Consider the following 14,820-nt stretch of genomic DNA (forward strand, 5'->3'; position numbering starts at 1 on the left):
CATAACCTCAGAGGGAAGAGTTCCACAGTTTTGGAGCAAAAGAAGGCCCTGTCACACATAGAATGTAGACTAGTAGGAGGAACGGTTAAAAAAACGGATTCGGAGGAGTGGAGATCATGCATTGGGGTGTAGGGTTGTATACTTTGTTATACAATTATCATATTTATGTACCATTCTGTATTTGCATGGTGCTTCAAAGTACTTTAAAGAATACCATGTTACTACCATGATAAATTGATATATGATTACCATATTCATATAGCCTACTATTGTGTTAACAGTACGTCCAAAAAACATGGTAATGCCATGATACTTTTTTGTGTTTTCATGGAGGCTAATAAGTGTTTTGATAAATTTTTGGTTGGAAAATGTATTTACCTGCAGAATTCATTTACAAGCTGCAACATGTTGAACTTTTTAAAGACTTTCTTCATCACTGGCAAACGATGGGATGCATTTGCAGGTTTCGTTTCCACTGACTGCAGATCCACTGCAACCAGCGTTATCTTTATTTTCCTTGTTATAAAATACTCTGTGAGCTTATTGGCAAGTGAGAGCGTGCACATGCTTTCTGAGGCATTCAGATTGAATCGCGAACTGATTCAGACTGCTTTCCTATCACGTGTGACCAATTCATTTTAAAGAACCGGACAAGTTTAGTTTTGATTCAAACTGACGATGGTAAACACCGGGTACAAGGCAAGATGAAGCGGTTTAGTTTTTCTCAATGCTACACCGCTACCTAGTAAAAAATATAGCTTCGCTACTGAAAAGCTACTTGATTTAAAAACTAGCGAAGCAACTAACTCAATACTGAGATGTAGTTAAGCTAATAGCTTCGCTATTTATAGCTACTGGCCGTAAGTGAGATGCGCCATACACAGCTGCGCTCATGTCGGTGTAAAGATTACAAATGTGACTTCAACAGCTAGATGCATTTAAACTGGAATGCGATTCAAACCACCTCCTGAAGTGGTTTGAGTGATCGGATTGCAATCCGTCTCGAATCCGTTTCGGAGGGCAATTACACCTGGTCTTTTCATGACTGGATAGCTATACGATAAGTGAAAATGCATGAAGTGGCCAAGTGTAAATGGGCCCTAAATGTTGCTGGGTCTGTAATAGATGTGTTAAAATGTATAGTAGCCTATTTCAAATGACGTGTTCTATTAAATTAAGTTTTTGAGTGTGTGCGAAACAGAGCAAAAAATAAGTGTTTATAAAGTCATAATCAGTCGTAAATTATAGTCATAATTTGTGTGAAAGTGAATAACATTTTCGGAATTCAGTACTGAGAGGCAGGCTCCGTGAGTATGTTTCCATTTGCTTGTGATATTTGTCGTCTCGATAGCATTTCCCTCTCGCCGGCAACGCCACGTTGTTTGCAGTGTGTGTTGAGGTTTGCGTGTGCATAGTGGCAGTTTTGCCAGTGCCACAGGGCTTGCCACATGTTTTGTTGTGTGGGTGTGTGGTGGGGGTTTTGACAGTTTGCACCTGTCACTTGTGTAGTTGCTGATTTCATGGTGGCTTAACGGTTAAGGCACTGGGTTACTGATCAGAAAGGTTGGGGGATTCAAGCCCCAGCACCGCCACGATACCACTGTTGGGCCTTTGACCCTATCTGCAGGGGGCAACGTATTATGACTGAACCTGCGCTCTGACCCCAGCTTAGCTTAAAAAGAATTTCACTGATTATGTGCAAATGTATAACGTGTCACAAAAATAAAGGATTCATTGCCCTCACCTGATGCTTGTTTGTCACTTTATATTTCTTCTCTTGATCTGCTCTAATTGCCAGATTGTTAGTTATTATTCCTCACTCTCTAGCCCTCTCAGTCTGCTGCTTATATTACCAGTCTCTTAGTAGTTTGTCTTGATTTAGGGAGATTTTTTGACCTGCAACCTAACTCCCTTCCCACTATTGAATCTGCCATTTCTTCCAGTAACACCTTGTCTCTCTATGCTTCCAGCCCCGCCATTGTGTCATTTCCCCCAGACCCCGGACACTCGGCAGATGAACTCCCCCCGGTGCTAAGCCCACTACCGCCTCCAAGCCAAGGTTGCTAAGCCATGCCTGGACTGCTCCTTTGGGTTTTTTGGTGAAAATATACTATTTGAGTTTTGCTTTCAGCTTTTGCGTCCACATCATTCCTGACAGTTCAATCTGGCCAGGATGGACACAGCAGATGATAACCATCTGAGAACAGCCCTCGCCCAACAAGGTGCACACTTGGGGAGTCATTGGAATAGCTAGCGGCATTCAACCGGGCACTGGATGTGATCACCGCCCAGTTAACGGCGCTCTCAGTCCTAGTTCACCAACTTCACCACTCCACTGAACCTGCCACACCGGAGCCGCAGGGTGGTGCATTCCCAGCCCCCGCTAACAGGGAGCCACGTTTCAATCCACCTGCCCCTTAAGATGGGGACCCCACTACTTGCAAAGCCTTTCTGTCCAAGTGTTCACTGGTTCTGTCTATGCAGTACTCTTTATGTCCCAACGAACAAGCCATGGTGGCATTTGAAATAAATCTCCTCACCGGCACTGCCACCTAGGATGGCGAGCTACAATCTCTTTTCGTCTGGGGTCCAAAAACATCAAGCCTGGCACTATCTTCCGCATCCTCGAGGGTCCTCTGCATCCCGGCGGCCCACACAATCGTCCCTCAGCAGAGGGTGGTTGCCTCTGTCATGTGGGAGATGGAGTCGATAGTGTGGGAGGTGCTTCGGTCTGTGACAGTCCCAGGGGGCGTTCCAGTGGGTTTACTTTTTGTTCCGTAGTCGTTCCAGGCCACCGACCTCCAGTGGGGTCATTCGTCGAGGGTGGCTTGACATCTAGGCATGAGGCGCATATTGGTAGTCATCCGTTAAAAATTCTGGTGACCATCCATGGGGCAGGATGTACTACAGTTTGGGTTGGCTTGCTCGGATTGCACCCGAGCTAAGACACTTAACCAACCCAGACCCCGGCTTCTTCAACCTCTGCCCGTGCCTTCGAGACCCTGGTCGCACATCGCCTTGAACTTTTATCACGGACAACCAGCATCCCATTGAAATATGGTAATTTTGACAGTGGTTGACAAGTTCTCAAAGGCAGCCCATTTTATCCTGCTCCCAAAGCTCTCCCTTTCTCGCGAGGCGGCGGTAGTTGTCATGGGCCTCGTCTTTCGGATCCATGGGATCCCACTGGACGTGGTCTCCAAAAGGGGCCCTCAGTTTGTGTCTCACTTCTGAGGGGAGTTTTGTAGGCAGCTGGGGTGTCGGTCAGTATGTCATCAGGGTTCCACCCCAAAACCAATGGTCTGTCCAAACGAGCTAACCAAAGTCTAGAAGGGATGCTCCATTGTGTGGCCACCCAGAATCCCTCATCCTGGAGCGATCAGCTCCCATGGGTTGAGTACGATTATAACTCTGGAGTGGTGGTGGCGTAGTTGGCTAAAGCACATAACTGGTAATCAGAAGGTTGCTGGTTCGATCCCCACAGCCACCACCATTGTGTCCTTCAGCAAGGGGGAATTGACCCTGTAATAAGTGCACTATGAATCGCTTTGGATAAAAGCGTCTGCACCTGTCACTTGTACGAGCATTTTTCACGTGGTTGTGTCTGTCATTGCTCTCACCTGATGCTCGTTTGTTTGTCACTTTATATTTCTCCACTGGTCTGGCTCTAGTCGTCAGATTTTTAGTTAGTACGGCTCACTCTCTAGCCATATCAGTCTGTTGCTTATGTTACCAGTCTATTTGTAAGTAGTTCATCTTCATTTAAGGAGATTTTTTTGCCCTTCCTCGTTGTGTCTCTCTGTTTTCCCCCAGAACCCGGAGACTCAGCAGCTGAACTCACTCTGGCGCTGCGCCCACCACCATCTCCAAGCCAAGCGTGCTCAGCCACGCCTGGACAGCTACTTAGTTTTTTTTTTTTTTTTGGTGAAAATAAACCATTTGAGTTTTGCATCCAGCTTTTGGGTCCACGTCATTCATGACAAATATGCACTGTTGTTTTAGCACCTCTAGTGTTAATTTCACCAGGAAACTGCAGTGAAATGTAGAACACGGCACGTAAAACTCAGTATGCAAAAATGCAATAATAGTAATGTTCATTCTATGAGAATAGGTTGATCGAAAGGCTAATCAACTTTTAAAATAGTGAATAGAATGCTTCCCGTATCTAATCTTACTCTACTGTTAATAACACTAATTCATCTGTCACTTGGTAGAGGCTAGCATAAATAGACAGATGCTGACATGGACAGGTTGTGTGACATGCTCTCATCCTCAGAAATCATAAACAAAACTGTACAAGGTAAAAGAAAAAATTATCCAGTGGCATTCACTTTCATTGTATGGAAAAAGTTGAAAGTGAATGGTGACTGAGACCATCATTCTACTTGACATTTTCTTTTTGTGTTCCATGGACAAAAGTAAGTCCTATGGGTTTGAAACAGCATGAATGTGAGTAAATGACACAAACTTTTTTCATTTTTGGTTAAACTATCCCTTTAAGCACCATAACCATAACACACAGCTGCAAATCATATATGAAGTACAGTAGGTACTTCACCCTCTCTCCTATTTCACCCAATCATATCTTTATATTTACAACCCTCTCTGTGTCCTCCGGGTCTTCTAGCGGCAGAATAAACTCTATGTGGTTTTACCGCAGTCCCTGTCCAGCTATCAGAGAGAAATCTCAGAGCCAATCTCCTGTGTTAAAGAAGACCAATTTCCCCACAGGGAGCTTTTCATGCTGGACAAAGCATATTGCCTTGCCTGGGTCCACACATACTCAGTTTTAAGTAAGAACTGCATGCACTCTGTTGAGTATGTGTGCTTGTCAATATGGCAGTACTGTCAAATACTTACTCACAGCAGCAAATAGAAATGAACGTATGTGAAGTATATGAAAGTAAATGAAAATGATATGACGTACCATCAAAACCAATCATGTTTTTATGGCATAATCAGAAATATCAAGACTGATTCCACAAAGGAGTACCTCAAATAATAAGCACTATCATGCAACAGACTACATCTGGTAACAATGGCGACAGTTCAGAAATTACCGATGACGAGACTGATTTTTTTAAGACCTGTTTTGACATGTTTCTTGCTCACTTCTCGAGAGACTGTGGCTTATTCAATTCACTGTCAAGGCTCTATAAATATTTATCTTGCATGATGCAAAACATGACATTAGGGAGAAAAAGAGTGTGTCACCTGGTGGAACAAGGAGAGTGAGTGAGTGAGAGAGAGAGAGAGAGAGACTGTTTGAGTGACAGCGGTACCAGATGTTGTCTCTGTGCAGATTGTCTATAACTGCGTTTGCTTGTATAAACAGCAACATGTACGCTGTACCCTCACACACTCAGTTTCCCTTCAGCAGACAGGATTTGAAATTTGAATCAAAAATATGAGATGGAAGAATGAAGGATAGATAAATAATGCTGCGAAAGGCCAGTTCTAACTGTTCAAGGGTCAGATCAATGTTGTCCTTATGTAGTAATGTGAAACAGCCAGTGTTACATGAATTGTGGAGGTGCAGTACATTGAAATACATTTTTAATGTATTACCCTAATCTGGGGCAATTTTTTTATGTTGTCAGCAGGTTTTCTACCAACTGGGAATTGTACAGTGTCTAAATCAAAATAAAATAAAATCCACAATGTCTGCACACAGGAAAAGCACTTTCACACCCTGTTTCAAATTTCATAGCTTGTCCTCTTTAACAAATGTGATCATTTGATAATATGATCATTTCTGCATTGGGATGATTTACATTTAGCAATATAATTGTACCGAAAGTGTGATGATTGTAAACTAGTTTGATGCTAACTATATAAAAAAAGTGTTTTTTATACATTTGAACATTAGTACTAATTGTGACAGTATATTGCATAACTGTAATGCTTCAACTCAGGGCATTAGTATTCCTGTTGTTCTTGATACCACAATCTCAGGTGAAGAATTTTTCCTCTTCATTAATAAACGTAAGAGTTTGGAGAAGAGTAACCTTTTCACAGAGGATTGTGGAGAAAGGGGAATATAAAAACTAAACATCTGCCCATGTGTCAAAAACCATTTCATATTCCAAACGTGTTTGGCAATAAGGCTTCTGTCTCATCCTGGGAATAATAAGAAGTCAATTATAAATGTGTCACTGTTTTCTTTTATCCAATGTAAACCAAAGTTTTCTTCAAATCAATTTCACTGCAATAAAACTATATGGCAGAATTGTGGATTTAATTAGAGCCCTGATCAGCAGTTATATAAATAAGGTTGGTCATAAATTCTGAAAATGATTTGGCCTAGTGTATTTATTTTATGAATATGATGAATATACACTACTTTAATTTTTCTGATATAGGGAGGAGTGGAGGAAAATAAAACCAATTTGTTAATTTGGTGTTTTGTGGAAATTTACCACATCACGTTAAAAAAAGAAATCAGCTAAAATAAAATATTCACTTTTTTTTCTCTTTCAAAGAAGCATGCATCTAAAACTTTAAATAAATCCATTAAGAAAATAACACGTATTTGTTTACATAAATTTCTACATAAAGCTACAAATCATACTAGCAAACCCTCATCTTACCTCAGCAGGCTACACTTTCATTCACAATAGTGCTCAATCTCACTTGGGAGATATTCATGGACAGTCTCTGCTGACAGCATTCATGAATAAGACTGTGGCAGACCTGGGTAGGACTGCACCAGCTGTGCGTAAATTCTCACATAAGTTGGGACGTAAAGTTCACATATGGTCTTAGTAACTACTAGTTAGTTTGTAAGTCAGTGCTTAATTTAGTTGCACCACCTGTTCTTAAGGCAAGACTTAACTATTAGGTTGTAAGCTCTCCGTGAAGTAATTGATAGTCGCATAATATGATGTTTACCTGTATTTATCTAATAAACAGCCTTCAAATTTGTACACAGAAGTGTTAAAAAGCCGTTAACTTCAATTTGATCTTATTACGGTTGATGTTCAAACCTTGTTTGTTCACGTAACTGTCAGCTGTAATAAATTATATCCCCATTAAAATATGTAATAAAAGTAGCCTAGATTTAATAAATAGTATAGGCTATTTGCCCTGTGTAAATAACAATGTAAAGGAATGGTATCTAAAATAAATAAGGGGTGATAAATAAATACTAATACAACAGGCTGGAGTAATAGACATTTATTAATTTTAATATCAAATATATTTTGAATGTGTTGAAACTTGACACCGGATGATGCGTCCTGAAAACAGCACCTTTAGATCAGTTTAATGCTGAAGAGTAGGCCTACGTTTTTTTCTCTCTCTCTCTTGTAAATGTAAACGAGTGTAAATGCCAAGTCCATCATATATGTCGAAATGATTGAAGCCTCTCACGCAAAACATGAGCTCATTGACGTCATAAAATATCATTCCGCGTTTTTATTTCATCCGTTTCTCCTGGTCGAAGTCTTCCGTAAATATTTAGTTTATACGTAGGGTTACGTATTGCCTACATTTAATGGTACAACGCTCAAAAATTTAGTAGTGCGTAAATTGTGACAGTGCCTTACGCCACAACTAGGCTAAACTGTACGTAGCTATAGCTGGTGTAACCTGACTCAGATGTTCTGCATGACTTAGACATTACTTGTTTTGTTTATTATTATTATTATTATTATTATTATTATTATTATTATTATTATTATTATTATTTATGTATTTACCAAAAGCACACGGATATAGAAAAAGTCACACAGCTGCACAAGAATCTGATTGTCAGAGATTTCATTGAGTCGCTGAGATTCACTTGGTAGTAAACACTGCCATCTGCTGGCACCATCATTCACTTACATTGTCTTGCGAAAGATATTGGCGCGTAAATGGAAACTGTGGCTGTGCTCGGGCAAAATAAATTACCCTTTTGGTAGCATAAGGCTACAATTTTAACGCAATAATTAACATGAACTTAAAATAATCAATAATTTTCATGCAATTGTTAATATATACTAATAGGCTACATTTTTAACGTTAGGTTCAATATGTCAACAGCATGCATTAGTAGGCTAATATGTGACATAAACGTAACTAACAATTAATATGCCTAAAAGTAGGCCTATTTATAAATTAACATTAACCAAAATTAATAAATGCTTCTAAATTCTAAATGTGACCTTTCTATTTAAATTTCGGTATTAGGTGCTCAAAATGGAGTGTTTTTGCAGCTTAGTGATGCTAAAGTGTGAGGTTGTGTTTTATACAGTTAAAGGAATAGTTCACTCAAAATGCTCTCATCATTTACTCACACTCATGCCATCCATATGTGAGTTTCTTTCTTCTGCTGAACACAAACAAAGATTTTTAGAAGAATATCTCAGTTCTGTAGGTCCATTCAATGCAAATGAATGGTGACCAGAACTCTGAATGTTCAAAAATCACTCCAGTTGTTTAATCTATGTCTTCAGAAGTGATCCAATCACTCTGGGTAAGAACATTTGGGTTTTTCACCATATATATTTTCACTATATAGCTCCACGTGAAAGCGGAGAGTTATAGTGAAAAAGGATTGAAATATTGATCTGTGATTGCATTGCTTCAGAAACCAATGGAGTCGTATGGATTACTTTTATACTGTACTGCCTTTATGCGATTTTTGGTGCTTCTGCAGAAGAAAGAAAGTCATACATCTGGGATGGCATGAAGTCTTTTTTTCTTTCTTTTTGTTTTTTTTTTTTTTTTGAGAAAAAAACATTCAGACATTTAGACAAACCGACTATCTGTCAGACAAACTGTGAGTGTTTACATGGAGAGTCGTTTATTGTTGATAATGACTGGATAGAGAGCTGTCTGGCATCCCTGCCTTAAAGTCAAAGTCCACAATCCATCTGCCAGAAGCCCCACGTCACAGTGTGTGGCCTCACAAATAGACAAGACCAATTAGTGCCTCCACAACAGTGATTACTGCCAGAGCAAGGCTCAGACACACACACACACACTCTGTCCCTGTCATCCATTTAATGCTCAAAATCACATGTGGCATTTTCACTGATGATTTTTATTGAGTCACTTGCCCAGCTCCATCCGTAAAGTGTGCTCCAATATGTCCACATGGCTACTGGAGTGCTAGAAAGCAAGCTAGTTAGAATGACTGTAATCCCATGGTAACAAGACTGATCAATTTTATCCTTTTTTTTATGTAATTTAATTGAGGATAAAAACATAAAATTGTGCCATACTGCCAATAACATTCAAGAGGAATGTGTTTATTCCAACCCACTGCAGCATGTATATATAGTCACATTTTACATTGTAAATTGTTTTCTATGTTGTAAAAAATATTCCTAATGGATGAATAAAAGCTAAAATGTTGTATCAAAAAATTTAGACTTTGGGGGCAATGCCTACTGAAGTAACTATCCTGACAAATAGGTTATCTTCAAACAAGTCATTGAAATTTGACCCTGCCATGCTATATGCATGATCACAGATGTAGCTATGTTTACCAAATATGTAGAATGTAGACAAAATACATGTACATAATTAATTGATTTATTGTTTTAAGCAAGCAAATGTTAAAGTGTGTGAGCTCAGAGTGAGGCCACAAAGTTAGTTGACTGTGAAAGATACACCAGTCAAACTCTTGCACATTCACAGATTCACCATACATTCACCATACATCGCAAAATGACTTTTCATAAACTGAATTACTTTGAGGAAGCAAAAACCATTCAGCCATTAAACTATATAGAATTAGGAGACTTATAAACAATAAAGGCTTATTAGTATCTGCACTGGTGGCACTCTTGGGAAATGCTTCAGTAAAAAGTGATTTGTTTAGGGAAAACCATATTAAAAAGGTACAATTAATGCATAAGAAACACTGTTCAACATACTTTTAGTTTCAGATGCTTTAAAAGAAACTGCTCTTTTCACACTCCTTTGCAGAGATAATAACTACATCTAAAATGGTTCTAAAACTGTCAGACAAAGGCTATAATTCAATTTTTATGTGAGAAAAAAAAAACACATTTCTTTGCCATAAACTTGAACTGATACAAACTCAATTATATCAACAACAAAAAAAGAAAACAATGGAACTGTATGTTATGGAACTGTGGTGGATTAGGCCTCATACAAACTGATACAAAAAAAAATCTAGGCAAAGGGTGACTACTTTGAAGATGCTAAAATATAACACAGTTATGATTTATTTTGGATTTTGTCACAACATAATTCCCATAGTTCCATTTATGTTATAAAATATGTGAAAAAAAAATATATAATAAAGAATGAGTAAGTGTTTCAACATTTTAGACTGGTAGTTTATACAAAACTGTTTGCAACAAAACAACATAAATAATACAACAAAAGAGCTAAAACATCTATGAGTTCTTAATAACAACAATATTAATGCCCCCATGTTCCCGCTGACCAAGGAAACATAATTAAATAATTGAAGGAGCTAGGGATTGTGGGCATTCCTCATAACTTTACATTTTGAACTCAATAGTTTGAGTTATTAATACTTAAAATCTTAAGTCTATGGATTATTAAGTTCAATGAACTTAAATAGTTGACATTTCAAGTAACACTTAATAAGGAGTACTTGATATTTCCATTAATAACAACTTTAGGGTTTACAGTGCAGATGGTGCTATAGCTAAACTTAAATCATTTAGTCCTATTGAGCACACAAGACCAAATGTATACAATGTAAGCTCCTTTGGAAGAAAGCGCTTAAATGTAAATAAATACAAACAAAACAACAATGTTTCATTCAAGTTTATACTGTAATAGTAATATAGTATAGTAGTAATATAATTCCTGTATTTGGCTTTTTTAACCTAAATTAATGTGTTTTACCTTCTTTTTTTTACATTTAGTTTACATTTTTACCTTCCTAGTTTGAAAAATTGGGGTAACAACCTTAAAAAAAATGGGGTGTACATACCTTCAAAACATCTGCATAATCATAGCATACAAATGTGAATTCCATAAAATGTTCTTTCTTTATTCAAACAGCTCAATATGACTCACACAAACACATCTGTGTCCATTACAATTTTATTCTCTCCAAACTCATCCGCCAAACATCTGCTGGGAAATACTTGCCGTTTATGGACAAGTTACGATCCAGAAACATGCTGTAAATAGATATAACAAGGCCTGGATGCCCAACACTAGAGAGTGGCATCCATGAAATAAAACAACAAAACAGTAGGAACATCCAGAATGTTCTTTGGAATAAAGCGACCCTCATTTAAATACACTAATAAAATGATAATGTGGTGCCATTAACATTATATGAAGGTTCCTACCCCAATATAATCTAAAGTCTGTAATGTGGTGGCATATTTCATAGTTATTCCAAGTATCCTGTGCAGATTTGATGACCAGACTTTATGCAGTTATGTTAATCATAAAATCATCATAAAGATTTCATCTACGGATCTAACAGAAGAGGCTATCATTACTGAATGAAATGTGATCACTGAGGAATGTAAACAGAGAAATGTGGTTTATAAGATGACAATTTAAGTGGTGGATTTGATGCTAGAATGCCCTCTGCTGAAGAAATCTTTTGTGAATCATTATACCATTTATTGCTCTTTGAACATTACAGATTTTAGAAATGATGGCCTCTTGAAGAGTCTAAAGAGCCATATACAGAACAGAAGTATTTGTCAAGTAAAACATTTAAATAAAATACAAATCTGAATTGCACCATGAATGAAAATGCATGCTGCTAAATTACATCTGATCATCTTCAGATCACAACTAATTAATACAGATTAACAGAGTAACAGCGCTGTCAGAGAGACAGCAGGAGAAACTACAGAGTGGGTACCTATAGGTGTTCTAAACACAATGCTTTCATTTGTTGAACTGTTGCATCCACTGTTTTTCTGAAGTCCATATGTGGTTAACCTTTTTGCACCTCATTGACCTGTATGGCTCTCACTGTTGGCACAAAATAACCTGAAACAGAGAAAATCTCATTATCTTCATCTTCACTTCAATGTTCTTTCCACTAGAGAGAGCCATCTGCATGTTAGAAGCATCTCTGACAAACCGAAATAAAACTTACAAAGAAAAACAATACCAGCTCATCCGAGTCCAAGTCCAGTCCGGGACCAGAGTTGGTCAATTTTGAGTCAAGACTGAGACCAAAGGCTGAGTCTAAGACAAGAGTTTTTTATGAATGTATTAAATAGTATAAAGAACTATAGGCACATGTTTTCTTAAGTTTATGTTGGTTAAACAATATTACAAGTTGAGAATAAAAATATAATAAATGACATGTCTTAGGTTAAGTGAACAAACTGGTATTACAACTACGTCATGTCAGTGTTAACAAACTGTTAGTGGAAAAACTAAATTTAAAGGTTTAAAGTGCCTATGTGGCTAAGCATTGCAATGCAAACTACCAGCTTCTGTATACTATTATATTCCATTCAAGTCAAGTAAATATTTCGGCTTTACAAAATGCAGTATGACTGTAATAACTAAAATGGGCCTAAAAACTAATGTACTATTACAATGTTTATGCAGAAATTTTGCTGTCCTTTTCTGCATATCGCGGCGCCGTTTTGTGGTCCGTTCTAAATAAAGCAGCGGCTCATTGTTGCTTATCGTGGCCCATTCGGCACGTTTTGTGGCCGAACCACTGGCCATTGAACCGATGGACATTCCACCCAAGATCGGCCAAAAAGTGCGTCGGCCCACCGGGAAAATGCCCGGTATGCCAGAAAAGAACCAACTCAATAGAATGATTTATTTGTGAATCGGGCATCACTATTTCTGATTCTAATCAGCAGACTGAAATGCGGGTCATGACGTGAAGATCTCTGATATAATCAGTCAAAAATGTTTGTCAGACAAGTCGAAGCTTTTCACTTTATATTTTTTAAAAGGGACTCGACTGGACTCTGGGTTAAGTCCGATTCCACGCTTGTTCAAGATGGAGTCAAGACCGAGTCAAATTGCTCACGAGTCCATGACAAACCAAGACCACAAAAACATGGTCTCTGAAGAGACACTGAAAAATCCATTTAATAATTTGACCTGTAATTGTGAAAGAGTTATTTGTTTGTGTCATTGCAATGCATTTTTACTTTGTTGAAGGGAATTTTTTTATATATATTATTTGTTTGTGAATGAGAACTATAAAAGTAATTTTGGTTTGGGTCAACAAGTTAGGTAGGTAAAGTGAATACAACATAAATTGCACACTTTCATACCTCAAATTTGAATTTTTAAGATACTGTGTGTTTAAAAAAAAATTCAATTTAATAAGCCATTTGAGGTATGACTGTGTGCAGGGGTGGACTGACTAAAAAGTGCCCCTGGACTTTCTGGCCCAGAGCAGCCCACCAGACCTGGCCTGCAACACACCACACCATACCCAGGTAGCAAAATACACTCGGGCCAGATCCATTTAGAATCTCTAAGAGCCTAATCTCAGAGCCTATTCCTTTGGCCTGCTTTTGTCTCCTGTGTACAGGCCGGATGACTGTTTACTCATTCACCGATTCCAGCACGAATCAATCTGCCCAGATGAGGTAGCCGGTGATGTGCCGATGCTAAATCTAGTATATACTCTTTTCCCCTGATCATCATGGTTCTGAAACAATAACAGTGAAACAATAGTAACACTTTACAATAAGGTTTAATTTGTTAACATAAGTTAACAACATTAGTTAACATGAACTAACAGTGAACATTAATTTTACAGCATTTATTACTCTTAGTTAATGTTAAGTAAAACATATACTCCTGAAATTGTAAACATTAGTTATGGTACTATGAACTAACAATGAACAATTGTATTTTCATTAACTTACATTAACAAAGATAAATAAATGGTGTAAAAAATATATTGCTAATGTTGTTAATGTTAACAAATGGAACCTTATTGTAGTGTTACCAAATCAATAAAACAGGGCTTGTTTTATCACCAAAAATACTCATTCAACATATATCCAAGTAAACATTTATCCATTCTCAGTCAATTCTTTCACCACTGCCTCTCACCTTCTTCCCTACTTGTACTTCTCTGAGCAATCTGAAACTTTGTATTGCAGTTCATGTTATTGCCTTAGGACAAATTGATGTTGCTGCATTCCTCATTTTTAAGTCTTTGGATAAAAACGTCTGCTAAACAAATAAATGTAAATGTAAGTAAACTAGCCTTACACTAACTGCTGTCTCATAGACTACAAAAACAGGTAAATGTATAGTGCATTAACTTAAGGAGTACAAAAAAATCCTTCGGACCAGTTCGTCTTTAACCAAGGACCTGCAAAACCTCCCCATGATCTGCTACACAGCGTCTTCTGTTGAGATTCCCCCAGTTATTTCATATTATATTTCCTGAAACTATATATGGTACAAATACCATGGTATAAAACATGGTATTAACATAGTAAAATCTTGCTGACATTTACTGCCTCTAAGTTACATTTACATACATGTTCACAAATTACTAGTTCAATCAAAGTAGACTGAGGATGAAGTTTTTCTTCAGGGTTTGGAGAAAAGCGGTGTTCGGTTTACACCGGTATCTGAAGATTAACATCTGGCATTTCTTCAGGGTCATCAGCTGTGATTTCTTAACTATTGAATATAAAAACAAAAGCACAACATCAGCCATGACATGAACCTGTTGTCTTTATCAGTTTGTTGCATGTTAAGTGAAACAGTAGCAGTAATAGAGAGAAAAGAAAAGAATACAGTGACAAAATGTTCTACAGTTTGAACAGAGCGATTGTAGAGGATCTCTTAAATTTGATTGAAATCAGTTTTGATAAGAATATATTGGAACTACTGAAAAACACTTTTTAATTA

This window comes from Xyrauchen texanus, chromosome 9, assembly GCF_025860055.1.
Source record: "Xyrauchen texanus isolate HMW12.3.18 chromosome 9, RBS_HiC_50CHRs, whole genome shotgun sequence".
NCBI lineage: Eukaryota > Metazoa > Chordata > Actinopteri > Cypriniformes > Catostomidae > Xyrauchen > Xyrauchen texanus.